The sequence below is a fragment of the Orcinus orca genome, chromosome 16, assembly GCF_937001465.1.
Source record: "Orcinus orca chromosome 16, mOrcOrc1.1, whole genome shotgun sequence".
Classification (NCBI taxonomy): Eukaryota; Metazoa; Chordata; class Mammalia; order Artiodactyla; family Delphinidae; genus Orcinus; species Orcinus orca.
The window spans coordinates 79845491-79860341 of NC_064574.1; the positions used below are offsets into that span (position 1 = coordinate 79845491).

General features: G+C 45.1%; 1 non-coding gene across 1 annotated transcript; it reads right to left on the reverse strand.

Moving 5' to 3' along the window:
• Window positions 1-10337: 10337 nt before the first annotated feature.
• On the reverse strand, window positions 10338-10444 carry LOC117201014 (U6 spliceosomal RNA). The gene has a single exon (XR_004482913.1). It is a non-coding gene; the product is annotated as a U6 spliceosomal RNA (small nuclear RNA).
• Window positions 10445-14851: the final 4407 nt, after the last annotated feature.

Genomic DNA, 14851 nt, shown 5'->3' on the forward strand with positions numbered 1-14851 from the left:
CAGGATCCCCATTGTGACTGTTTGTCCTGCTTTTAGTCATGTTAGGATTGATTGGGGGTTAGACATTGGCAGTCTAATCTATCCATTAGAAAGCTCCAAAAATCTTACCTAATGGTTTTTTGCAGCCTGTAATGGTTGTTCCTGGATCCATTATTTCATTGCGTGCTACAAAATGTTGAACTTCTAATTTCAGCATTCCTTATGCATTTTTAAGCTGGTATTTTTCTCTAAAGAACTTTCCTCATTGCCCATTATCCTGTATAGAAGATGCTATTTTTTTCTTTTTTTTGGCTGCATTGGGTCTTCATTGCTGCGCACGGGCTTTCTCTAGTTGCTGTGAGCAGGGGCTACTCTTCCTTGCGGCGCATGGTCTTCTCATTGCAATGGTTTCTCTTGTTGCGAAGCATGGGCTCTAGGTGTGCGGGCTTCAGTAGTTGTGGCACATGGGCTCAGTAGTTGTGGCTCTAGGGCTCTAGAGTGCAGGCTCAGTAGTTGTGGCACATAGGCTTAGTTGCTCCGCGGCACGTAGGATCTTCCTGGACTAGGGCTCAACCTGTGTCCCCAGCATTGGCAGGCGGATTCGCCACCAGGGAAGTCCCTAGAAGATGCTATTGATGCCACAACCCACGTCTCTTTGGCTTCCCTTTGAGTTTACTATATACACGGACAGCTGCCCACCTCAAGTGCCCATGTCTTTTTCTTCTCTGGATAGAGCATCACAGTTGCTAAGAATCTCACCTGAGGTGGATCACTTACATTGTAGCCTTAGATCTTGAAGGATATGAAGGAAATGGCAATTATATGAGTTGTGGAGTTGCCTGGTTTTTCTTTACTGCCCTATAATTGAAAAAAGAGAATAACAGACTCAGGGCAGCCAATGAAACCCAGCACCAAAAGGCTGCCTACATAGCAACACCTAGAGAGACTCTCATCTCCAGTATCTGGAGGAAAGTCTATGCTGAAAATCAGACCCTGCAGGAGAGGATAGAAAGAAGGCAACAAAGTGATATTTGAAGAGATAATGGGACTTCCCTGGTGGCGCAGTGGTTAAGAATCCACTTGCCAATGCAGGGGACACAGGTTTGAGCCCTGGTCCCGGAAGATCCCACATTGCATGGAGCAGCTAAGCCCATGAGCCACAACTACTGAGCCTGTGCTCTAGAGCCTGTGAGCCACAACTACTAAGCCCATGTGCTGCAACTACTGAAGCCTGCTCACCTAGAGCCCGTGCTCCACAACGAGAAGCCACTGCAATGAGAAGCCTGCGCACCGCAACAAAGAGTAGCCCCCACTGGCTGCAACTAGAGAAAGCCCACGTGCAGCAACAAAGACCCAGCACAGCCAAAGATAAAAATAAATAAATAAATTTAAAAAAAGAGATAATGGCTGAGAAATTTCTAAACTTAATGAAAGACATGAATCCACATATTCAAGAAGCTCAGTAAACCCTAAGCAGGATAAATACCAAAAAACCATACTTAGGCATCCCAGAGTCAAACTTCTGAAAGCCAAAGACATAAAGAGAAAATTCTAAAATAGCCAAAGGGACTTCCCTAGTGGTCCACTGGCTAAGACTCTGTGCTCCCAATGCAGGGGGCCCAGATTCGATCCCTGGTCAAGGAACTAGATCCCACATGCTGCAACTAAGACCCGGAGCAGCCAAATAAATAAATACTTAAAAATAAATAAATAAAATAAAATAGCCAGAGGAAAAAAGACACATTATATTCAGGTGAACAATAACAACAATGGCTTACTCCTTAAGAGTAATTATAGAAATCAGAAGGAATGGAATGACATCTTTAAAGTGCTGAAAGGAGAAAACCCTGCTAACCTAGCCATCTATGCCCAGTGAAAACATTCTTCAAAAACTAAGGCAAAATGTTTTAGACAAACAAAAGCTGAGAGTCTTTGTTTCTAGCAGACCCACACTATGAGACCCCCAGCTAGCTTGGATCTTCAGGAAGGAAAGAAGAAACCTGGAATGGGTAAGTAAATGGAAAAAAATTTTCAAGATACGGAAAATAGCATGGCAGTTCCTCAAAAAATTAAACACAGAATTCCCATATGATCCAGCAATTCAACTTCTGGGTATATACTTAAAAGAACTGAAAGCAGGGACTTGGACAGATAACTTGAACCCCAATATTCATAGCAGGTATTATTCACAATAGCCAAAAGTTGGAAAGCATCTAAATGTCCAGCGACAGATGAATGGATAAACAAAGGTGGTATAAAAGCAGAAACTAACACACGATTGTAAAGCAGTTATACCCCAATAAAGATGTTAAAAAAAAAACAAAAAAAACAAAGGTGGTATATACATACAGTGGAATATTATTCAGCCTTAAAAAGGAAGGAAAGTCTGACACATGCTACAACATGGATAAACCTTAAAGCCACTATGTAAATGAAATAAGGCAGCCACAGAAGACAAATATTGCATGTTCCTCTTATCTGAGGTACTTAGAGTAGTCAAATTCCTAGAGACAGAAAGTAGAATGGTGGCTGCTAGGAGCTGGGGGAGTGGGGAATGGGGAGTTAGTGTTTAATGGGTACAGAGTTTTAGTTTGGGAAGATAGAAAGTTTTGGAAATTGATGGTCGTGTTGATTAAACAACAATGTCAATGTACTTAATGCCACTAAACTGTACACTTAAAAATGGTTAAAATGGTATACCTTATGTTTTGTATATTTTCCCACAGTAAAAAAAATTAAAAAGACTACCAACTGTTTAGGGCAACAATGATTACAGTGTATACTGAGGTTTCTAACACATGTAGAAGTAAACTATATGACAACACAGAAAGCTGGGGAAAGGAAGTGTAAATGGAATTGTACTATCAAGTTCTTACATTTTTCCTGAAGTTGCAAAATACGATTTTAAGGTAGATTGTAATAAGGTAAAAGGCATATTATAATCTCCAGATTAACCATTTGAAAGAATTATAAAAAGGTAGAACTAAAATGCCATAGAGGAGATAAAATAGAAGAAGAAAAATAATGCTTGATTCATCCAAAAGATTAAATAAAGGAAAGGAAGAACAAAAAACCAGATGGAACAAATGGAAAACAAGTAGTAAGATGATAGACATTAAATTTAGTGTTGTAAATAATGCAGTCTCCAAAAGACAGAGCTTGCCCAACTGGATTAAAAAAAATCAACAACAAACCAATTGTATGCTTTTTACAAGTGACATGCTTCAAGTATAAGGACATAGAGAGATTGAAAATATAAAGATACAAAAAGATATACTCGGGCTTCCCTGGTGGTGCAGTGGTTGAGAGTCCACCTGCCGATGCAGGGGACACGGGTTCGTGGCCCGGTCCGGGAGGATCCCACATGCCGCGGAGCGGCTGGGCCCGTGGGCCATGGCTGCTGAGCCTGCGCGCCCGGAGCCTGTGCTCCACAACGGGAGAGGCCACAACACTGAGAGGTCCGCGAACCGCAAAAAAAAAAAAAAAAAAAAGATATACTCTACGAAAAGCAACTATAAGAAAGCTGGGGTGATTCTATTAATAACAAAGTAGACTGTAAGACAGAATACTATCAGAGATAAAGAGGGACATTTCTTAATGATAAAAGGGTCAATTCAACAGAATGACATAACAAACCTAAATGTGTATAGTCTAATAACAGAGCGTCAAAGTACGGGGAGAAAAAAACCTGGCAGAACTAAAAGGAGAAACAGGCAAACCCACAATCATATTTGGACATTTTAACGATGCTCCCTTGGCAATTAGTTAAAAAAAAAGTAGACAAAAACATCAATGAGTATACAGAAGATTTGAACAGTACTCTCAATTAACTTGACCTAATTGACATTTATAGAACATTTCACCCAAGAACAGCAGAATGCACATTCTTTTCAAGTGTACATGGAACAGCCACCAAGATAGACCAGGTACTTGGGTCATAAAACAAGTCTCACTGTATTTCAAAAGAGTGAAATCATACCAAGCATATTTTCTGACCACAATGGAATTAAAGTAGAAATCAATAACAGAAGGATAACTGGAAAAATCCCTAACTGTTTGGAAATTAAGTAAAGCAGCTTCTGGTAGGCTACTAAGTCTCTGGAAGAAATTGAGTCTGTCTATGGGAATCATGGTCAACGCAACCAGAGTGGCTGTCATGAGCTGGATACTATTAGATCCACTAGGTCACAAGGTTAGGTGGGCACAGTACAATCATTGTATGATGGAAATGGTACCTTTGGGATCTGATTCAAGCAGGTCCGAAGGACACAAGTAAACAAAATGAATAGGCAGCTCACCTCTCTTCTGGTACACTAAGCACCTCTTAGTGTTCACCTATGTAGGAAGGGGTGGGTAATACCAAGACCAGCTGATGGAGGACGAAAAGTCTGGACCTAGTTCAAAGTAGGTTGTCTTGATACGCTGGTGTGAGCCAAAAATGGCCTGCTGCTACACTACCTGCCCCACTCAGGGGTATCCCAAGTGGAGAATGGAATAGAAATTCTCCCAGTGGGCAGAACTTTGAGCACTACAGCTGCCATCAACTCTGTGTTCAGGGAGAAGTGGTCAGAGGCCAGGCTATACACAGACTCTTGGGTAGTGATGGATAGCTTGGCTGGGGAAAAGATTTGTAGATGATGTAGGGGAGTGGATACAAAAATGTATGGTTTCGGGCTTCCCTCGTGGCGCAGTGGTTAAGAATCCGCCTGCCCATGCAGGAGACACGGGTTTGAGCCCTGGTCCAGGAAGATCCCACATGCCGCGGAAAGCCCATGTGCCACAACTACTGAGCCTGCGCTCTAGAGCCCGTGAGCCATAACTACTGAGCCCGTGTGCCACAACTACTGAAGCCCACACGCCCTAGAGCCCGTGCTCTGCAACAAGAGAAGCCACCGCAATGAGAAGCCTGTGCACTGCAACGAAGAGTAGCCCCCGCTCACTGCAACTAGAGAAGGCCTGCGTGCAGCAACGAAGACCCAATGCAGCCAAAAAAAAAAAAAAAAAAAGTATGGTTTCTTGGAACTTCCCTGGTGGTCCAGTGGCTAAGATTCCATGCTCCCAATGCAGGGGGCCCGGGTTTGATCCCCAGTCAGGGAACTAGATCCCACATGCTGCGACTAAGAGTTCGCATGCCCCAACTAAAGGATCTCGCAGGCCGCCACAAAGATCGAAGATCCCAAGTGCTGCAACTAAGACCCGGTGCAGCCAAATAAGTAAATAAATATTTTTTTAAAGTATGGTTTCTTATGTCTCATGCCAATGCCCATCAGAATACATCTAGTACAGAGAGCGCACCTAACAAACAGAACAGGATGACTTGTCTGGTAGACGTCAGCCAGCTTCTGTCCTTGGCCACCCCAGCGCTTGCACAGCAGAAGAGCCACGGTAGCAGAGATGTAGGCTATGCATGGACCCGACGGTGCAGGTTCCCTCTCACCAAGGCTGATCTAGATTCTGCAGCTACCGAGTGTTAAAACTATCAGTAGCAGAAACCAACATTGAGCCTTTGATATGGTACCTTATCTTGAGGAGACCAGGCCACTATTTTTTTAATTTATTTTATTTTTGGCTGCGCGCAGGCTTTCTCTAGTTGCAGCGAGCGGGGGCTACTCTTCGTTGCGGTGCGCGGGCTTCTCACTGCAGTGGCTTCTCTTGTTGTGGAGCACGGGCTCTAGGCCTGCAGGCTTCAGTAGTTGTGGCTTGTGGGCTCTAGAGTGCAGGCTCAGTAGTTGTGGCGCACGGGCTTAGCTGCTCTGCAGCATGTGGGATCTTCCTGGACCAGGGCTCGAACCCGTGTCCCCTGCACTGGCAGGCGGATTCTTAACCACTGAGCCACCAGGGAAGCCCCCAGGCCACTATTGGATGGCACTTGAGTTTGTCTACCTTAGAAGAGGTAGAAATTCATCTTTACTAGGACTGAAAATTATTCAGGATATTGGCTTGCCTTCCCTACCTACAGTACCTCTCCCAGCTTACAGGGTACCTCATTTAGGGAATTCACATAATATTGCCTTGGAAAAGGGGGAACATTTTATTTTACTTTATCTTCTTTTTTGCCTTCTTTGGATTCACTGAATTTTTTTCAAGTTTAATGGAGATGTAATTGACATACATCACTGTTTAAGTTTAAGGTGTACAGCATAATGGTTTGAACTTACATATATTGTGAAATAATTACAGCAAAATTTAATTAGCATCCATCACCCCTTATGGATACAATAAAAAAAGTCCTCTTGTCCCTCTAAGTCACAGGACACAGCCCGATGCAGTGTGAGTTATGACTCCACCTCAAACTCACTCAGGGGTATCGAGCAAGGCTGGCAGATTTGGCTGGTAAAGAAACAAACCTTTTCAGATTCAGACAGTTCATCATTTACATCAGGAGCAAAAGCAAGGTCAGCCAAGGTGGCAGCTCCCTGGGACCCTTCTTCAACAGGATGACACCAAAACAAGAGAGGACAATGCAACACGAGGGGTGGGGCACCCTGATACTGAGGAGTCAGTTCTGTGTAATTTGATAGCTGGCGGCTGTACCCTAAGACGGGGAACCTCATTAGAACCCAGGAGGTAATGAGAAAATGTCTTCCTGGAAGATGGGGAGGCAGCTTCCTAAGTTCTCATGTTCTGGGAGGGCCACAGGGCATTCTGCCAAGCTTCAGGTCAGCTGTGGTTAAGTCTTGCCTACATGGCCCATGTAGAGATGCGCATGGTCGCCAGGGCAACAGGGAGGAAACTTTTCCTTTTCAGAGTTAAGACTTCTCTTCCTTCCCCAGCTAAGGCTGGTGGCAGGAGAAAGCCTTCAGTCCAGGAAGGTGATTGTGGGTGGATTCTGCCCCCTCTCCCTGCTTACATCCTCACCTACTAGTTACTGTTTTGATCCTGGTAGGGGCAAAAAAAGAGGAGGTAAGGGGATGAGATGGTTCCTCCCTGGCTGGATGCCTCGGCATTTCCTTAGCCTGGCCAGAGCCTAGAGCGGACTCCACTTGTGGGCACCTTCTTGTATCCTTCAGAGGACCAAATACTGGGTCCTTCTGAGGCACTTCCTGTGATGTGATCTAAACGCTTTCCTGGAGAAACTCCAGACATGCAGACTCCTCTATCCTGAAGCCGCAGGCTCCTTTAGCTTTTTCAGACATGAGATGGAGAACAGGTCAGGCTTTCTCAACCTCAAGGGAGCAAGTGGAAAGCACCTCTCTCCTTGGGAGGAACTCAGCACAGCTGTAGCTCCCATCCTCCTTTTTCCTTCTCTCAACTCTTCCATGTGCTTGAAATAGGGGAGTGGATTCGGAAGACCCAGAGTCAGCCCATGACCATTTCCTTTGTAAATTCTGCATTTGATGATCTGCCTCTGGAATTTCACATCTATTGAAATGTTGAGCCTCAGTGGAAATTTTTAACATCACGTTACTGACCTCCAAAAATATTTGTCTCTTTTGAGTATCAAGGACTCATGGTCTGTCACAAACTCAACTTACTCCCATTGACCATAATTTTATTTTTGCTTTTGGCCAGTGGATATCCCTTGAAGCTGGCTCTTTGTTCTTTGTAGTGATGGATCCCCAGTTAGCCTTGAAAGCCTTCTTGCTTTCTGACAGCAAGACGTTTTAGGCCCAGTTCGAGGTTTTCTGCCTCAAACATGGAATCAGCTACTCTTTCCTTGGTCTTGTATATTCAAACATGGTATTAGAGACCAAAACTTGGGCCTTAGGAATGCAGACTTTATGGTGTCACAGGAGTACTGGGAGCAATGCAGGATGACAGAACAGAAAAATTATCTTTTATTTAAAAACAAAAACGATCATCAATTTATGTAAATATTTTAAACTTAATTACAATTTTACTAAGCCCTTTCTTATACTGATATCAAAGTCTTTTAATTTTCTCCTCTTTTCTGAGAACATTTCCTCCTCTCTGTGACATATAACATCTTTTTACCAAATTTTATGTACTTTGCTTTAATATATTATACCAAATCATGTGTTTAAATAATAATGCTATTTAAAACTTCAGAAGGTTTTACTTTTCTAAAACAAAATTGGATCTTATCCAAGAGAATTATAAAAGAATACCCGTAATCTCTTAGCTGTTTTGCTATTTCATTTTTTAACAGCTTTACTGAGGTAAAATTGATACACAATAAACTGCATGTTTATAGTGTATAATTTGATAAGTTGTGACACATGTATACACTGTGAAACCATTAGCACATTCCAGATAATGAACATGGGCATTACCCGAAATAGTTTGTTTATACCCTTTTGTAATCTCTCCTTTTTGTTCCCCTCCCTGCCCAGCCCCCATCTCCAGGCAACCACTGGTCTGCTTTCTGTCATTATAGATGGCCTTTTCTAGAATTTTATAGAAATGAAGCCATACAGTATGTACTCTCTTTTTGTCTGGCTACTTTTTTTTTTTTTAAATTAATTTATTTTATTTTTGGCTGCGTTGGGTCTTCGTTGCTGTACACGGGCTTTCTTTAGTTGCAGAGAGCGGGGGTTACGCTTCCTTTCGGTGTGCGGGCTTCTCATTGTGGTGGCTTCTCTTGTTGCCGAGCACGGGCTCTAGGTGCGTGGGCTTCAGTAGTTGTGGTGTGCGGGCTCAGCAGTTGTGGCTCGTGGGCTCTAGAGTGAAGGCTCAGTAGTTGTGGCACATGGGTTAGTTGCTCCGCGGCATGTGGGATCTTCCCGGATCAGGGCTTGAACCCGTGTCTCCTGCATTGGCAGGAGGCTTCTTAACCACTGCGCCACCAGGAAAGTCCCTGGCTACTTCCATTTAGAATAATTATGATGAGATTCATCCAAGTTGTCATGTATATTAATTGTTCTTTCCCTTTTACTGATGAATAGTATTCCACTGTATAGTCACAGCATAATTTATTCATCTACTCAACTATTGATGTACCTTTGAGCTGTTTCCAGTTTTTGGTCACAACAAATAAAGCTGCTATGGACACTCACGTGCAAGTCTTTCTATGGACAAATGCTTTCATTTATTTTGGTTGACTACTTTGGAGTGGAATGGCTGGGTCGTATGGTACTTATATTTTTAACTTTTTAAGAAGCTACTGAACTGTTTTCCAAAGCATTTTAAACATTTTACATTCCCACCAGCTGATGATGAGAATTCCAGTTGTTCCAGTCCTCACCAACACTTAGTATGTCAGTCTTTTTAATTTTAGACATTATAATGGGTGCTTCAATTTGCATTTTGCTAACGACTAATGACGTTGAGCATCCTTGCATGTGCTTATTTGCCATCCATACATCTTGGATGAAGTGTCATTAAACGTTTGGTAGAATTTAGGAGTGAAACCATCTGGGTCTGGAGTCTTCTTTGTGGGGAGGTTTTAAGCCACATTGTCAAACTCTTTAATAGATATTAGGACTACTGGTATCTCTAATCTAATTTTTCTCGAATGAGCTTTGGTAGTTTGCATCTTTCAGGGAATTTGTCCATTTCATTTCAGCTGTCGAATTTATTGGCATAAAGTTGTTCACAATATTCCTTTATTATCCTTTAATTATCTGTAGAGCCTATAGTAATGTCACCTCTCTTGTTCCTGATGTTAATCTACTGTTTTTTTGCTTGCATTATTTCCAGTGAGAAAACTATTGTCATCCTAATACGTAATGTGTCTTTTTTCTCTGACTGCTTTTAAGATTTTCTCTTTATCACTGACTTTAAGCAATTTGAGTATGATATGTCTTGATATAATTTTCTTCATGTTTCTCGCACTTAGGATTTGTTGAGTTTCTTGGATCTGTAGGTTTCCAGTTTGCATCAATTTTTGAAAAATTTTAGCCATTATTTCTTCATTTTGGGGGGTCCTCTTATCTCTTTCCTCTTCCCTCCTTTGGGGACTCCAATTACATGTATCAATATATTTAGCTGCTTGAAGTTGTCCCACATTTCACTGATGCTCTGGTCATTTTAAAACAGCTTATCTTACTTAATTTTATTGTGAATACATATTTCTCATAAAAGTTGCCACTTTAAGCCATTTAAAAAATTCTATATGATACCATTCTTTATAGATTGGAAAAAGTAACCCTTTTTGTGAGTACATGATGAAAATTAATAAATTGTTCTCCTTACTAGGCAAAACGAAAGCAATACATTGTTGCTATTGTGAGGTTAAAACATTTCAACTTTTTAAACAGTGGAGCAGCATCCCCTTCTAGAGATAAGATCAATGTCTGATTATTGCTTTCTTTTTTTTTGATGTTAGCAGTTGTTGAAGCTTAATGCCTAGGTTCATTTATTTATTGGGAGTTGCAAAATAATATTCAAGTTATATCCCTTTTTCTTATTTATTAGCTGGAATAGATTTATAAAGAGATGCTTCCTCTCACCCACTAAAAAATATGGAACGCTTCACAAATTTGCGTGTCATCCTTGCGCAGGGGCCACGCTAATCTTCTCTATATCGTTATAATTTTAGTATATGTGCTGCCAAAGCGAGCACCATTTTAGCCATTTTTAAGTGTACAATTCAGTGGCATTAATTACATTCATAATGTTGTGTAACCATCACCACAGCTATTTCCAGAAGTTTTTCAACACCCCACACAGAAATTCTGTACCCATTAAGCAATAACTCTCTGCTTCCCTTTCCCCCAGACCCGGGTAACCTCTAATCTACTGTCTGTCTCTACGGATTGGATGGTGTTCTTTAAAGCTCCTGAGCACCAAATATTAGTCTCAATTAGTTTCCAAAACATTTGTCCAACTTAAAAAGCTCCAAGTTGAAAATTATAATACATAAACGACATGGGCATAAAACCTTTAATTTTGGGACTTCCCTGGTGGTTCAGTGGGTAAGACTCCGTGCTCCCAAGGCAGGGGGTCTGGGGTTCGATCGCTGGTAGGAGAACTAGATCCCACATGCATGCCGCAACTAAGTCTGCATGTCACAACTAAAAGATCCCGCATGCCGCAACTAAAGAAAAAAAAAGAAGATCCCACATGCCATAACAAAGATCCTGCGTGCCACAACTAAGACCCGGCACAACCAAAATAAATAAATAAATTTAAAAATAAAAACCTTTAATTTTTTTCCCCTTTAATTAGCTTTCTCCATCCAGTCCCAAACAGGGAGAACAAGGTCAGTGTGAGATCACACACAAGCCTCCTCTCCCTTCTAAGACCGGCTCCTTGTCCAATTTGTTTTGTAAGATCAGGATTCTTGATCATGTTAAAGTAGGAACCAGGAGGTTAATTTATGCTACAAGCCAACTGTTAGATCAGGGACCAGCTGAGGGCTTTTTTGATTCCTCATCACACCGTTTTTTTCTCTGCTATTTCTGAACATTCTATTTCAAATACAGGCAATGTATCTTCATTCTTTAGAGCAGGGCTGTTAACCTGAGGTCCTGGGATGTTCTGTGGATAAACCATTCAGTAAGTCCATTTACTTCAAGGGGAATAAAATGACATCTTTATTTTAATTAACCTCTAACTAAAAACTACGTTTCCTTCATTTAAGGAGAAACCACAGCAGTAGTAACAGCACCTGTCACTTTAGAAGCCCTCATAGAAATCCGCGATACTTTCGTCGTACATCTTGGTTGCTGCAGAAACTCTGAAGTATCATTTACACTAACCCTACCTTGAAATCACCTTAATCCATAGACGCGCCACCAGAACTTGCTATTTAAAGTGTGAGTAAACAAACACATATATGATCACATCACAAGTTAAAAAAATGTATTTTGATTACTTTTTGATTATGTTTAGTATTTTGACTGAATTTCAGGATAATTGGTTTTCTCTGCAAGCCTACTTCATGAGTTTTAAAAAATGCTTCAAAACTGTGCGGGGGTCTCTATGCTTCACCAGGCTGCCAAGGGGTCTCAGGCACAAAAGAGGTTAAGAGCCCCTGGCCTTTGAGGGGGTCACTGTAGAAAACTTCCTACTTGCAGGACGGCAGTTTGGGCCAGATGCATCTTTTTTTTTTTTTTTTTTTTTTTTTGGCCGTACGCGGGCCGCTCACTGTTGTGGCCTCTCCCATTGCGGAGCACAGGCTCCGGACGCACAGGCTCAGCGGCCATGGCTCACGAGCCCAGCCCCTCCGCGGACCGGGGCACGAACCCGTGTCCCCTGCATCGGCAGGCGGACTCTCAACCACTGCGCCACCAGGGAAGCCCCAGATGCATCTTTTTAAAGGATTTTGGGGGAATGATTGAGATTCACTACTCAACATTTACATTAGTGTACTACGTTGCTGTCTCTTAACACGAGGCATATAAGAACACTTCTTGGTGCCAGGAATTTTACTTCTTCTACCCCAAAAGGGCTCACACTTGGCTGAGTTAGAAGCGCCTGCCAGAAGAAAACGATTTGAATCATCACTGGTACACCAGTTCCATTTCGAAGGAAACTGACACCTTCAGGGCCATAAAATACCCAGCTTTCCATTTTGATGGGGCAGGCACAAGTGTGGACCCTCGTCCTCCCCCAGCATACATACCTCAATTCTATGGCAGTGACCTCCTTGGAGCAAGGTCAGCCTTATGTCTGGAGGCAGGACACAGCATTTGCCACTTCTTGGTCTGGCTGGGGGGTGGCTGCAGAAGGGAAAACCCACCCCATGTGGTCAGGCCTGGGCGCCCTCCCAGGGAGACCCTGCACCCTTGGTTTACCCTGGAACCCTGTTTCCAGGTCACCCTGGGTCAAGTGCAAGGGCCCAGATCTAGCCTCAGTGTGGATCTGCCTCTGGGTCGAGGGCCCCCTCCCAGAAGAGTGCATTGATGGTAGTGGCTTGCCTCTCCACGGCTCTGAGTGCTTTATCTTGGAGATTTTGGGGTAGCTGAAAGCATCCTTCTGTGGCTTATGTAGGGGGACATCTAACCCCACCTCTTACCTGAAGGAGAGCTGGGAGATGGACAGAAAAGGTTTGGATGGTGTAGTCCCGGGCTGGAGAGAGACCGACAGTCCTTTGGAGCTTCTTGGTGAAGACGGCAGGCGTCTCTTCCTTCTCTTTAGGCATGGGGTTGGAGCTCGTGTTCTCCACAGCCCCCTTCAGGTGGAGCAATCCAAGTGGGTCCAGTAAGGGCTGTACTGTCCTCTGAAGCCTCAAGCCGGAGATTCCCTTGCACCTCCCCCATCCTTCCCCTTCCCCGCTTCCATCAGTCTAGGGATGGTCTTTCCTCCATCACTGGACTCCTCCTCACTCCCTTCTATCCTGGTCCAGCTCATCACCCCTCACCCCTCACTGCAGACTCCCTGGCCTCCTTTTTGCCCCTTCCAATCCATCCTCTCCTCATCCTTGGGTCCCAGGGTGATCCGTCTCAAACAGAAAACTGACCATCTCAGCCCCCATTTCACACTGGCTCTGGTCCCCCCAAACCCTCCATCCATTTCTGGCCTGGCACTCAAGGCCCTCTCAACCCAGCTGGTCTCATCTCCCACTCCCTGCCCCGGCCTCTGAAGGCTGCCATGTCCTCCCAGTCACCAGGGCACGTCCTCTGTGTGGTCCCAGCGCACGGCTCCTCTCTCTGGCCACCCACCCCCCTACCCCATGGGCCTGGCCATGCACCAAGCAGGCATCTGAAATGCTTGCTGAGGGGCAAAATCTTGAGAATGTCGCCACCATCGGTGCAATTGCTATGGCTTCCCCAGAGTCCCACCAAGTCTGGGCTTTCTGGAAGCACCACTTTGAGTGACAGCCCTGAGGGTCTCACCCTGGGGGCCACGCTGTGGAGACAGCGCCTCTTTTCCCTTGACCCCTTGCGGCCGGGCCTCCGTGCCACAGCCCTTGGAGAGCCCTCGGAGACGGCCATCCTCTCTTCCACCATTCTCCCCTGAATCCACTTTACCCTGGGAACACCTTAGGAACAGTGCCTGACTGCCATCTGCAGAGTGGGCACAGCCCCTTTCCCACTTTCTCACGCTCTGGGTCCCTGGTTCAGCCTTCAGTGCCTTTTGCTTTCACTCCTGGGCCGATTCCTGCCTTGAGCTCTCAGCAGGTAAAGTGGCCTCCAAGGTGGCCGACTGTGTCAGGAGGGAGAGGCAGGAGGGCTGAAGAACGGCAGACCCCGTGTTCGAGTCTCAACTCCATCCCTGAGGCCACTGAACCCTTCCACTGAGGGAGCAAGGATGAAGCCTCAGGCTCGGGGGTGATGTCTGGGGCTCGGCCGTCTTGCCACTGGGGAGACTCCCGCTGCCGGAGAGGTAGAAGGCAGCCAAGCAGAGCTCTCACCAGCCCGCTGTCCTCTGCCCAGCCTGAGCCTCACCCCCACGACCCCCGAGGGGGATGGGGGCTTGCACTTGGCCTGGCACAGACCCCAAACCACCACGGCACACGGGCAACGGCACGGAGCAGCTCCAGCCGCAAGGATGGAGATGCCGGAAGCTGAGGTACGGGCTGTTCTGAGCACCAGCCTTGTACTCCCTCACCGTGATGGCAACAGGAGTACTGCTCGGTCACTTCCTGGTCATTTGGTGAGTCGGGACTGGGTAACTCAAGCAGAAAAGCTCTGGGAGCCCCCCAGGGGCGCTGGTGCCCTCATACGGGGAAGGGCTTGCAGGTGCTGCAGTAGCAGTCCCAAGAGGATTAACTGTCTGGGGCTCTGAAATGCACATCATGGATGCAAGCCCTACAAGGGCGCTCCTGGGCAGAGGGACCGTGGGTCCATGGCCCCAGGCGGCGAGGCAGAGTTTGGACTTGGGGAGGGGAGGGCGCTTTGGTGCAGCAGGCACAAGATCCTTCTCAGGACCACTGCCTGAGGGCTGGGGTGCTGGGACCTCGAGCAGGCTGTGTCTCCAGGCGGGAGCCACAGCTGGACCTCCACCTGCAGGGAGGCAAGGGGTTGGGGTGGGAGGACCCTCTAGGCCACTTGCAAGTTTGAATCTAGGTCAAAGGTGAGAAGCC